Source organism: Orycteropus afer, unplaced genomic scaffold (genome assembly GCF_000298275.1).
Source record: "Orycteropus afer afer isolate SDZICR_OR568_19922 unplaced genomic scaffold, OryAfe1.0 scaffold00191, whole genome shotgun sequence".
NCBI classification, from domain to species: Eukaryota; Metazoa; Chordata; class Mammalia; order Tubulidentata; family Orycteropodidae; genus Orycteropus; species Orycteropus afer.
The window spans coordinates 90,338-104,631 of NW_006921778.1; positions in this window are offsets into that span (position 1 = coordinate 90,338).

Here is a 14,294-nt window from a genome sequence, read left to right on the forward strand (position 1 = left end):
TAGCAACCCCTCCTAGGGGTTTCCGACCTGGTAGACAGAAGTATATTGCCCAATCTTCCTTCCAAGGAGTGACTGGTAGGTTTGAACCACCAGCCTTCTGGTTAGCAGTCAAATGCCTTAGGCACTAAGCCACCAGAGATCCTCATTACCCATTAGGTAGATGTAAATCAAAACAATAGTGAGAGACTACTTCATCTCATCTAGGATAGCTATAATCAGAAACAAGATCAAGTATTGGTGAGGATGCGGAAAAAATGGAAGTGTCATGCATTGCTGGTGGCAATGAAAAATGGTACAGCCACTGTGGAAAACAGTTTCTTGGATTCTCAAAAAGGTAAACATAAAACTACCATATGACCCTGAAATTTCACTCCTTTATATATACCCAAAAGATGAGAAAGGAGATAATAAAAGAGATACATGTACACTAATGATACTGCCTTGGAAACCCAAGGAGGGGTCGCTATGAGTCAGGGCCAACTCGACGGCACATAACAACAACAACAATGTTCATCAGCATTTTTCATAATAGCCAAAAAGTGGAAACAATCAAAATGTCTATTAATAGATGAATGGATAAAAAAAATGTGATATATACATTCAATGGAATACTAACTCAACTCATGCTAAGTCAATTAGACTCATACTGACCCCTCCTTGGGTTTCCGAGGCAGTATATCTACAGAAGTTTATTGCCCAATCTTCCTTTCAAGGAGTGGCTGGTGGGTTTGAACCACCAGTCTTCTGGTTAGCAGTCAAATGCCTTAGGTACATGCCAGCAGAGCTCCCAGAAATGGAATATTACTCATTCAAAAAAAGAAACGAAGTCCTGATATGTGCTACAACATGGATGAACTTTGAAAACATTATGTTGAATGACTTCATGCAAGGTCAGTCACAAAAGGGCAAGTATTGTATGATCTCATTTATATTAGATATCTACAATAGGCAAATATATGGACACCAACATTTATTAGTGGTTACCAGGATGGGAGGGAGGAGGACAGGGAGAATCACTGTTTAGGAAGCATTAAATAACATAACAGAAAATGGTGATAGAAAATTTGGCACTGGGTATGGGTGATGGTTTCCCATGATAATTAATATAATCAATTTCACTAAATTGAATACATAAAAAATGTTGAATTAGAAACTCTTGCATTATATATATTTTTATCCCAATCAAAATGAAGAAAAGAGATTGTTCCGGGGTGGGGGTGGGGTGGGGGGAATTACAAGCTCTGGTGGTGCCATGGTTAAGGGTAGGCTACTAACCAAAAGTTGGATTTAAATGCATCCAGCAGCTTCATGGGAAATAATACCTGTGATCAGCTCCCTTAACAATTATAGCCTAGAAAACCCTGTGGAGCAGTTCTATTCTGTCACGTGAGGTTGTTATGAGTCAAAATCAACTTGATGGCATCTAACAACAATGGCTTATGAAATTATCTGGTCCCAGGACATTCACAAAGGAGCTCCGATGGCACAGTGCCTAAGACATTTGCCTGCTAACCAGAAGATTGGTGGTTCAAACTCACCAGCCACTCCAAAGAAGGAAGATGAGGCAATCTACTTCTATAAAGATTTACTGCCTTAGAAACCCAATGGGGGTCACTATGAGTCAGAATTAACTCAATGGCAGTAAGTTTGATTCTTTTTGGTTTTAGGAGATGCATATGTGTGTGTATATATATTAGATAGATTTGTAGTTATAGCTTCAATTTTTTTTAATAGCTATATAAATATTTCCAATGAAAAGTCATTGGGCTTGCAAAATTCTGTCACATGATCTCTGATATCATGTCTATCACCAACACCATATTTTCCAACTGATGCTGCTTGTTTCCAACTTTTGCATTCCAATCACCCATAATCATCAATGCATCTTGATTGCAGGCCTGATCAATTTCAGACTGCAGAACTTGGTAAAAATCTTCAATTTCCTTATCTTTAACATTAATGGCTAGTGCTTACATTTGAATACTAGTAGCATTTACTGGTCTTCCTTGTAGTTATATGGATATCATCACTGACAGCATTGTATTTCAGGATAGATTTTTAAATGTTCTTTTATGATGAATGTGATGTATTTCTTCTTCAATTTGTCATTTCTAGCATAGTAGTAAATCATGATTGTCTGATTCATAACAGCCAATACTAGCCCATTTCAGGCACTAATGCATAGGAAGACTGGGCCTTAGGCACTTGACTACTAAGAAGAAGGCTAATAATTCAAACCCACCAGCCACTCCTCAGAAGGAAGACTGGGCTATCTACTTCCGTAGAGATACCACCTTGGAAACCCAAGGAGGGATCACTATGAGTCAACTTGATGGCAGTGAGTTTGACTTTTATTTTTTTTATTTTTTTTTGAGTTTGAATGCATAGGATATAGATCTTCAAGCATTCCATTTTGTTTTTGATGACCTCTAATTTTCCTTGATTCATATTTTGTACATTTCATGTTTCAATTACTAATGAATACTTATAGCTGTTTCTTCTCATTTTGAGTTGTGCCACATAAGCAAATTAAGGTCCTCAAAGCTTTACTACATCCAAGTCATTAAGATTGATTCTATTTTGAGGATAAAGCTCATCTTCAGTAGTATTTTGAGTGGCTTCCAACCCGAGGGCGTCATCTTCTAGTACTATATCAATGTACTGCTACTATTCCTAAAGTTTTTACTGACCAATTGTTTTTCAGAAGTAGATAACCTTATTTCCTTTGTCTGTAAGCTCCACTGAAACTTCTCCACCATGGATAACCCTGCTAGTAATTGAAATACCAGTGGGATACTTTCCACCATTGTAGCAAGATGAAAACCACCACAGTACAAAAAATTGATAGATGAGTTATTCATTGAAAATGTTTTTTTCAACATTATAAATGGTGATTATACACATGTACCTTGCCAGATGGAATACAGGGTAAACAAATGGACAATATCTGTGAAAAGAGATGGTAGAAAAACTCAGTATCATCAGTTAGAACAAGGTCATGGGATGACTGTTGAATAGACTACCAATTGCTCATATGTAAGTTCAAGTTGAAGCTAAAGAAAATTAAATCATGTCCACAACAGCTTAATTCTAGAAACCATCTCAAGAATAGATTTGACACACTGAAAAATAATGACAAAAGTCCAGATAAATTGTGCGATTACATCAGTGGCATCATACATGAAGAAAGCAATGGGTCATGAAAAAGACAAGAAAGGAAGAAAAGACCAAATGGGTGTTAGAAGAGACTCTGAAATTTGCTCTTGAATGGTGAGTAGCTAAAGCAAATGGAGTAAATGATGAGACAAAAGAGCTGAACAGATTTCAAAGGGCAGCTGCAGAAGACAAAGTATTTTGTTGAAATATATGAAGACCTGGAGTTAGAAAACCAAAACTGACGAACACGTTCAGCATTTCTCAAGTTGAAAGAACTGAAGGAAAAAAAAAAAAATCAAGCCTCAAGTTGCAATATTGAAGAATTCCATGGGTAAAATATGGACTGACATAGGAAGCATCAAAAGAAGATAGACAGAATCCCGAGTCATTGTACCAAAAAAGAATGGTTCAATGTTCAACCAATTCAGGTAACATATGATTATGAACTGATGGTACTGGAGGAAGAAGTCCAATGTACACTGATGGAAATGGCAAAAAACAAGGTTGTTTTTTGAACATTTGAATAGGAACTGACAGCATACCTGTTGAGATGGCTCAAAAAATGGATGCAACACTGGAAGCACTCACTTGTTTATGCCAAGAAATTTGAAAGACAGCTACCTGGACAACAAACTGAAATAAATCCGTATTTTTGCCCATTCAAAACAAAGATGATCAAACAGAATGTAGAAATTATTGAACAATACCATAAACAAGTGAACTTTTGCTGAAAATAATTTAAAAATAGTTGCAGCAGTACATTGACAGAGAACTGCCAGAAATTCAAGTTTGACTCAGAAGAGAATGTGGAAAAAGGACTATCATTGCTGATGTCAGATTGATCTTGGATGAAAAGCAGAGAATACTAGAAAGATGTTTACCTGTGTTTTATCAACTATGCAAAAGCATTCAGCTATGCAGATCATAACACATTATGGATAACATTGCAAAGAATGGGGATTCAAGAACAATGAATTGTTCATGTGGAACCTGTACCTAGAGCAAGAAACAGTCATTTGAACAGAACAAGGGGTAACAAGTATTCATCAGGGTTGTATTCTCTCACCATACTTACTCAATCCATATGGTGAGCAAGTAATCCAAGAAACTGGACTATGAAGAAGACCGTGATATCAGGATTGGAGGAAAACTCATTAACAATCTGCAATATGCAGAGAACATAACCTTGCTTGCTGAAAACAAAGAGGACTTGAAACACTTACAATGAAGATGAGACTACAGTTTTCGGTATGGATTACACAAAATTCCTTCCAACTGCACCAATAATAAACATTATGATAAACAGAAAAGATTGAAATTGGCAAGGATTACATTTTACTTGGATTCACAATCAATGTCCATAGAAGCAGCAGTCAAGTAAAATGAAGTATTGCATTGAGCAAAGCTACAGTAAAATACCTCTTTAATGTGTTAGAAAGCAAATATTTCAGTTTGAGGACCTGACCCAAGCACCTGACCCAAGCCATGGTATTTTCAATCGCTTCATATGTGTGTAAAAGCTAAGCAATGAATAAGGAAGACCACAGAAGAATGCCTTTGAATTAAGATGTTGGTAAAGAATATTGAATATACCCTGGAATGCCAGAAGAATGAATAAATTTGTCTTAGAAGAAGCAGAAAGAATGCTCCTCAGAATTGCAGATGGTGAGACTTAGTCTTCCATACTTTGGACATGTTATTAGGAGCGACCAGTCCCTAGAGAAGAATATCATGCTTGGTAAAACAGAGGATCAGCAAAAAAGAGGAAAACTCTCAAGAGATGATTGACACAGTGGTTGCAACAATGCACTCATGCTTAGCAATGATTACAAGGATGGCACAGGACCAGGTAGTGTTTAGCTCTGCTTTAAGTGGGGTGGTCATGAGTCAGACCTGATTTGACTGCACCTAGCAGCAACAACAGCTTCCTTTGAGTTTAATCTGTTTTTCTCTTTTCACATATGGGTTATACAATCCTGAATGCAACTCTGTGTTGTTGGAGAAAAGCAGACATAGATACAACATAAACTAATGTACACAACTCTGGCCCAATAAAATTTATTTGCAAAGTAGACAACAACAGACTGGTGTACAGGCTATAGCTTGATTACTCTTTTAGACAAAAGAAAAAGAGGAAAATCTCCCAACTCACTTTAATATTATTACCTTAATATTAAAATAAGGGAGGAACAAGAAAGAAAGAAAAAAAAAAAAAAGATGTCAATGTCACTTGTGAATACAGAAGTAAAAATCCTGCATAAAATATTGGCAAACTGAACATACTAACATAGAAAAATAATAACATGATGAAACAAGGATTCTCAAAAATTTTAGGATGATTTTACATTAGAAGGGAGCTCTGGTGGTCTGGTATCTAAGGCATTTGACTGCTAACCAGAAGGCTGGTGGTTCAAACACACTAGTTACTCCTCAGAAGGAAGATAGGGTAATCTACTTCCATCCTGATGATGTTGTTGTTGTTACTTGCTGGGGAGTTAGACCCGACTCATAGCATGTTGTTGTCGTTGTTGTTGTTATGTGCTGTGGAGTAGGACCCACCTCATAATGACCCCTCCTTGGGTTTCTCAGGCAGTATCACTACGGAAGTAGATTGCCCCATCTTCCTTCCGAGGAGTGGCTGGTGGGTTTGAACCACCAGCCTTCTAGTTAGCAGTCAAGTGCCTTAGCCACTATACTACCAGAACTCCCTCACAGAGTGATACTGCCTTGGAAACCCAAGGAGGGGTTGCTGTGAGTCAGATCCAACTCAACGGCAGTGAGTGTGGTTTTGGTTTTTTACATTAGAAAATCTATTAATGAGTTTAGCATAATTTTAATCAACATCCCAATAGAATTTTTCAGGGAATTTGACAAATTGGTCCTTAAATTCACTCAGTAGGTTAAGAATGGCCAAGAACCAAACAAAAGGCAAGCATATGAGCTGAAAATTTACATTAGGTAGATACACTTTTTAGAGAGATCAGTCATGGAAGAATAGAAGGACTGTGTATGCACAGGAAGATAGCTTAGGGCACAGGAGTGCATGGGCGGGAAGAACACAGGGACGAGGTAACTACGGGGAGGAAGTGGGAGAGGAGCTGTTGCATTGTGGGAAGTTGCAGTCAATGTCCTGAGACAAAGTATATTTGAGCTGTTGTATGAAAAGTGAATTTACTCCATAAACTTTCACCCAAATCACAAAAATTAAACAAAAAAAAATGAACGGCCAAGAATATTTTTAAGAACAGATTAAAAGAGAATTCCTTTTATAGATAAATATTTATTATGAGCATATAATAATCAAAGTGTGTCATTGACTCAAGATGTCCACATACCTATGGGAGTTGTTTCATGGCAAAGCAAGTATTACAAATCAAATGGTAATAAATGTATCTTATTTGATAAATAATGCTGAAAATTTTACAACTTACATAGCAAAATGCAAAAAGTAGATCTCAAACTTATATGTAAAAATTAATTCCCCAGGATGCCCTAAATAAGCAGCAAATCATTGAAATTTCAGAGGATAGCTTTATGAGTTTAGAATAAAAATTAGTTTTTTAAACGGGACAGAAATGGCCACAGCTATAAGGGAAAATTATTAATTTGACTACTGTGATGGTTGAGGCTGTGTGTCAACTTGGCTGGGTCATGATTCTCAGTGTTTTGGCAGTTATAATGTAATCATTCTCCATGATGATATCTGATATAGTGTAATCAACTCCATGATGAGATCTTGTATGAGTAGTCAGTCAGTTGAAGAGGAATTTCCTTAGGGGCATGGCCTTCATCCAATATACATGGATGTTTTGACAAAGCTCTCTTTTTGCTTGATCTGGATCCTGCACATGGCTGGTCATCATCTGACCTACAATTCTTGGGCTTGTACCAGTGGCCTACCATGGAATTCATTAGTCTCTGTTGCCTGTCAACAGACTTTTGTCTTACCTGCTGATCTTGGGTTCCTCAACCCCTGCAGCTACATGAGTCAGGAGAAGCCTCTAGCCTGACACCTGACCCAAGTGGAATTTATTGTCCTCTACAATCACAAGCCATTTCTTTGAGATAAATCTCTCTCTCTCTCTCTCGTCATATACATATATACATATATAAGCACTAGTTTTCCTTCTCTAGAGAACCCAGCCTAAGATAACTACATTAAAATTAAAAATTTTTATTACAAAAGACACAAAGAAAAAAACAAGGCAAGTCACAGAGTATGAGAAGACATTAATAATACATATAACCAATAAAAATTTATGAAACAAGACAATCTAAGAGAAAAATGCATAATTGATAACAACTTGGAAATCACAGATGGCAAAATCCCAAATGACTGCTGAATGTATGGAACAATGAAAAATCTCACTAATAATGAGAGATATGCTCTTCACAAAAATCTATTAAAAAAAAAACAAAAAAAAAACACCTCACTGCTGTTGAGTCAATTCAACCCATAGCAACCCCTCCTTGTGTTTCTGAGGTGGTTTCTCTATGGAAGTTGATTGCCTAATCTTCCTTCCAAGGAGTAGCTGGTAAGTTTGAACCATCAGCCTTCTGGTTAGCAATCAAATGCCTTAGGTACTACATCACCCTATACTGCTATTTAAATGAATGAAAGGAGAAAAGGACATATAATGTCACATCTATCTAAGTAGCAAAATATTAAAATGTCTAATAAAATTAGTGACTGAGGTGTAGGAAAATAGGACTTTTTATAAGGACAATAACTTCATTATGTCATACTCACAATGTTCAGTGCACTTCAGAAATGGATATGATTAGAAAATTGGTATTTCCCAAAGAATGGCTGCTGGTAGACAAATTTGTACCTGGTTTTATTATAAACTACTTAAGAGATCCATGCAGCGATACTTCTATGCTATGGATAGGAGTTTGAATGAACTGCATCTCTCTGAAGATGTCATCATCTGTAATATACGGAAAGTCTACTTTTATTGTCTATGCTAGGAAAACGTTCAAAATTATTCTCAAAAAATAAGTACTGAAACTACTATTTATAACAAAAGAAAAAAAAAACTGAAAAGACCTATCAACCATTAAAAAAAAAAATAAAAACCTCACTGTCATTGAGTTGATTCGGCTCATAATGATCCCCTCCTTGGGTTTCCAAGATAGTACCTCTATGGAAGTGGGTTGCCCAACCTTCCTTCCAAGGAGTGGCTGGTGGTTAGCAGCAAATGCCTGTCACCAGAGCTCCCCTATCAACCATCAAACAGATTAATTTACACTGGAATTCTATATAGCTATTGTTGTTGTTGTTATATGCTGCCGAGTCGGACCACCTGGGGTATTTCTGTTGAGAGGGGCACAAATCAATGTTCTGGGAAGTATACTCTCTCTCAGGTGCTTAGAGTTCTAATGTTATGATTGGTTAGTTTGGCCACTCTGCCAGGCTCAAAAGGAGGCCTCCTAGAGGCAGAAGAAGTCTCTCTGACTGCTGGCTGAGAAAGACATGCTGAGAGAAATATGCTTCCAAAAGACACACATTGCTAAGAAAGAGACTCAAGAGGCATGCATTGCTGAAAGAGGCACTGAAAGACATGCACTGCTGGAAGAGAGACTGAGAGATACTCTTGGCTGAGAGGCAGAGGGCTAAGAGAGACTGAGTGTGTTCCTGAACTTGAATTGTAGCCTGTTGCTTCCCTAATAAACCCCATATTCTGTGAGTTCTGTGTGGCCACTGCAGCAAATTATCAAACTCAGCAAAGAAGGGGTGGGTGCTGTGGGAGGGATGGTTGGTGTCAGGATTGGTGAAAGGGCTAGAAGGAGGCAGCATGTCTGGCCTTGCAGGAATAGGCCTTGGGCTGCAGGTGGTGATTCTGTCCTCCTCTTGTGGGGTTACAGGAAGTCAGAAGATGCAGCCTCCTTGCCTCTTTGGCATCTACAGTAAATATATCATGCTATTTGAGGTTGGTGAACAGAAAATTACAAGTACTTGAGTGCTCTAGATATATGCATGCCAAAGTATTAGCAAAAAAATCTCACAAATAATCAGTAAACTGCCACATAAGTGAGGTTTTCATGGGTTCAGTGGCCTGAGAAATCTCCTATAAAGTAAAAGACAAATCATTGTACTTTTTTCCTACCACCAAGAAAAAGGCACAACACTTAGTAGGACTCTGGGTTTTGGAGGCAATATATACTGGACTTGGGGAAACTGTTCCCACTAATTAATGAGGTGATTAAAGATCACTAGTTTACTGTAAGGTCCAATTCAAGCAGTAAATACAAGCTGTGGTGTAAGCAGCTCTTTTCTCTTTGGTTGTATGATTTAGCAGTTACAAATGTACTAGAAATATCCATAATGAATGAAGTTGCCATATAGTCTCTGGCAAACCCCAACAGGAGAGTTGCAGCATAGATTCCTGGAATTGATTATCAGTCCCATGCCCTTGCAGCAAAGAACTACACACCATTTGAAAAAGAGCTCCTTAAGAACTAACGGGCCCCAATAGAGACATGCCTAAGGGCTGTTGTTGTTGTGTTGTTATGTGCCGTCAAGCCGAACCCGACTCATAGCGACCCCTCCTTGGGTTTCCGAGGTGGTATCACTAAGGAAGCAGATTGTCCAACCTTCCTTCTGAGGAGTGGCTGGTGGGTTTGAATCGCCAGCCTTCTGGTTAGCAGTCAGGTGCATTAGGCACTATGGTAACTACTTATTATGAATTCATGTTATCTGATATGATGAGTCAGAAGATCAGCAGAATTCCATTTTACAATAGAAGTGATACATTTGGGACAGGACTTTAAGATTCAGAGGGCAAGAATAAATTACATTATCATGTGGCTTAGACTCCCAGGTAACCTATTTCAGTTGCAATGCCTTCAACCAATCTATACCTCTGGTCTCAGAGAAATTTCTTTGGGGTTGTCTTCCTCATGCCCTGGAGCAGCAGAGAATGAATACAAAATAATAGAGAGCATCTGCCAGAAGATTAAAGAGGTCGGTTATCTCCTAGATTCTTTCATCTAGACTAAAGTAACAGTCTCTTACTCAACCCCTGACTTTTGCCCCCAGTATTGGGCTGAATGGTGGCTCAAAAAAGATATCTCTATCCTAATCCCTGCAACCTGTGAATATCTGGGAAAACTCTTTGCAGGTGTAATTCAGTTAAACATCTTAGATGAGGAGATCATCCTAGATTATATCACTGGGCCCTATGAGAGACACACAGAGGAGACAGATACAGGAGAAGATCATGTGAAGACAGAGGCAGGAAATGGAGTGACACAGGCATAAGTCAAGGAATGCCAACAATCACTAACAGCTAAACAAGGTAAAGAAGGAATCTTCCCTTGAGCCTTGAAAGAAAATATGGCTCTGCTGGCATCTTAACTTAGGACTTCTGGCCTCCAGAACTGTGAGAGAATAAATTCTTCTTTTAATTCTTGTTGTGATAATTTGTTACAGCAGCCTCAGGAAAATAATGCATTCACCAATAGTCTATTCACACAACATCCACAGTGATCAGGTATGTGTGGCTCCTCTGCACATAACCCTCCAAGGATTAACCACTTCACACTTAGAATAAACCCAAAGTCCTTACTACCACCTGACAGGACCTGTCTCATCTGGGCCATGACTTCCTTCTTGACCTCCTGTCCCTCTTCACTCCTTCTGAGCCATCTTGCCTTCTTGCTATTCTTTTAACATGTTATTCCCTTTGCTTAGAACATATTCACCCCAATTTTTCCATGGCTTGTGTCCTTACTTGATTTCATCTCTACTTAAGTGTTGCTTCCTTGGTGAAATCTGCCCTGATCATCATTCCTATCTCCTGCTGTAACTCTCTTCATTACCATTTGTCACTATCAGACGTTAGATATTACAAACATACTGAGTTTTATTTCATTTTACTTTATTGTGCTTTGCAGATATTGCATTTTTTACAAATTCAGGGTTTATGGTAACCTTTATTGAGCAAGTCTGTTGGCACCATTTTTCCAACAGCATATGCTCACTTCATGTCTCTGTGTCACATGATGGTAAATCCACAATATTACAAACATATTCATAATGCTATTGTCCATTACAGTATTGTGTAAACTTAACATTTATATGTACTGAGAAAGTAAAATCTTCTGTGGTTGGCTTTTCATTTTTTTAACAAAACTATATATCTATATTTATTTCCACCACTCACCTGTCAGTTTGTCACACTGGGGTGGCTTGTGTGTTGCTGTGAGGTGGGAGGCTATACCACCAGTATTTCAAATACCAGCAGGGTCACCCATGGTGGGTAGGTTTCAGCCTAGCTTCCAGACTAAGACAGATTGGGAAGAAGGAAGGGGCCATCAATAGCTGAAAAAAAAAAAAAAAATGGCCACTGAAAACCTTATGAATGGTAGGGAAGCACTGTCTGATATATTACTGAAGGATCAATAAGCAACATCATGATAAATGGCAAAAAGATTGAAGATATCCAAAATATCATTTTATTTGGATCCACAATGAACACGCATAAAAGCAGCAGTCAAGAACCAAACAAAATAATACACTGGGAAAATCTGCTGCAAAAGATTTTATTAAAGTGTTAAACAGCAAATATGTTACTTTGGAGACTAAGGAGCATCTAGTTCAAGCCATGGTATTTTCAATCTTCCTATATGCATGTGAAAGTTGGACAATGAATAAGGAAGACTGAAGAAGAACTGATGCTTCTGAATTGTGACATTGGCAAAAAATACTGACAATACCATGGACTGCCTGAAGAATGAACAAATCCATCACAGAAGATATACAGCCAGAATGCTCCTTAGAAGCAAGAATGGCCAGATTTCTTCTCACCTACTTTGGTCTTGCGTCAGAAGAGGCCAATCCCTGGAAAAGGATATCATGCCTGGTAAAGTACAGGGTGAACGGGAAGACCCTCAATGAGATGGATTGACACAGTGGCTAACACGAATGCTCAAAAATAGTAGGGATTGTGAGGATGGCATAGGATTGGGCAGTGTTTTGTTCTGTTGTATCTAGGGTCACTACTGAGCCAGAGTAAACTACAGCTCCCAAGAATGACAACATACTGTTTCTGTTTTTTTAACTTTCATTGTGATTTGAGTGAAAGTTTACAGAACGGTTGGTTTTCCATTTGAAAATTACCATAAATTTTGTTTTGTGACAATGATTGCAATCCCCACAATGTAATTGCACTTTTACCATTTCTATTCATCTTTTTCTACCCATTCCTGACTTTTGAGCTTCATTCCTGGGCAAATGCTGCCCTTCTGATCTTGTATGGTTGATTGTTCTAAAAAACGCATACTTCCCTGGTGGTATTGTTCACTGCATAGGCCTGTCTACTCTTTGGCTGAAAATTGAGCAACAGGGGTAAGTTCAGTTCCAGGTTTTAAGGTTGACAAAACCATACTCTCAGGGGTTCTAGCAGTGTCTATCAGATCAGGAAACCTAGTCTTTATTGCTATTTTGAATTTTGTTCCACATTTTTCTCTCACTCTATCTAGGATCCCTATTACGATCCCTTTCAGAGCATTCAGCAGTGGTCGTGCGCTGAGTACGGCCTCAGTCTGGTTTGAATGGTTCAATAGTCCCTTGGACTAATTGTTTCTGTGTGTCTTTGACTTTCTTCACTCTTCTTTGCTCTGGAGGGGAAGAAAAATAGTTGTACCTTAGAATGGCCACTGGTAAGCCTTTAAGACCTAATTGCTACTTGTCACATGCTTCACCTTATTGTAATAATCCCTGTACTGCAGTGAACTGGAACTTAACTTTCATTATCTCCAAGGTATGTCTGTATTTGTTTAATATTTTTCTTGCCAAAAGAAGAGGGCAGAGAGTTTGCTCCAATAGCTGCTGTATCACCAGTACCTAGACAATACAAGAACAGTAACTGGGACATGGTAGTGGCTCAGTTATTTTTTGTTGAATGAAAGAATGAATGAACACTGCTAGCTCTCTAGTTGGTATCAGTAGGAAATTTCCATCATGTTCTTTAAGAAACCTTCCTTCCACTTAATTCCTTGAGCACAAAGAACTGAAAACCTCTATGATTATGTATTTTTAAAATATCTTTTGAAATCCCTTTCCTAAACTTACACATTTAGCATGTTCCCTGTCAACACAATTCAAAATATTTTAATTATCCTTGTCATATCTCACTCTTACTTCCCATCCCTACCCTAAGACACCAATGATAAAAACTGCATGTTTCATTCCATGCCTTTTTCCATGAAAATACCAGGGATATATATATATATATATATATATATATATATATATATATATATTCTTTTCATTTCAGAAATCTTAGTTTTTCTAAAAATGGATTCATAATATATTTATTTTCTGTAATATATTTTTTCTCACTTGGGGAAAACAAAATAAAACAAAACCTTCGGGTAATTGAATGAGGAACATGCAAATATTTATATTTCTGTAAATTCATTACAAGATGATCTTACAAGATCTGTCAGTAGCTTCCATCTAGGGAATAAACACTATCCACATAAAAATTATTTGCTGAGAAATGTTTGTTAATTGAAGCCTCAGTCACCATATGTGGTAAAAGAAAACAGAGGCTGAAGAACATATAGGCTGAAACTGAACCACTGTTATGGATTGAATTACATTCCCCATATGTATTAGGAGCTCTGGTAGCATAGTGCCTAAGGCACTTGACTGCTAACCAGAAGGCTGGCGGTTCAAACCCACCAGCCACTCCTTGGAAGGAAGGTTGGTCAATCTACTTCCATAGTGATACTGCCTCAGCAACCCAAGGAGGGGTCGCTATGAGTCGGGTCTGACTCGACAGCACATAACAACAACAACAAAAAAATATGTATTGAAGTCCTAATGCCTGGTAGCTGTGAATGTAACCCTGTTTAGAAATAGGATATTTGAAGATTTTAGCAGTTAATGGACATCACACTGGCATAGGGTGAGTTGTAACTGAGTGGTTTCTTATAAAAATGAAGTACACAGAGTTAGACATAAGGAGGGAGGATTGCTTTTGTGAAGCATTGATTATGAAGGTAACTACAAGCCAAACATTGCTGGACATCATCACCAGAAGCTAGGAGAAAAGCCTAGAACAGTCTCTCTCTCGGGTCCTTCATAAGGAATCAACGTGGTTGAAATCCCAATTTGGACTCCTAAA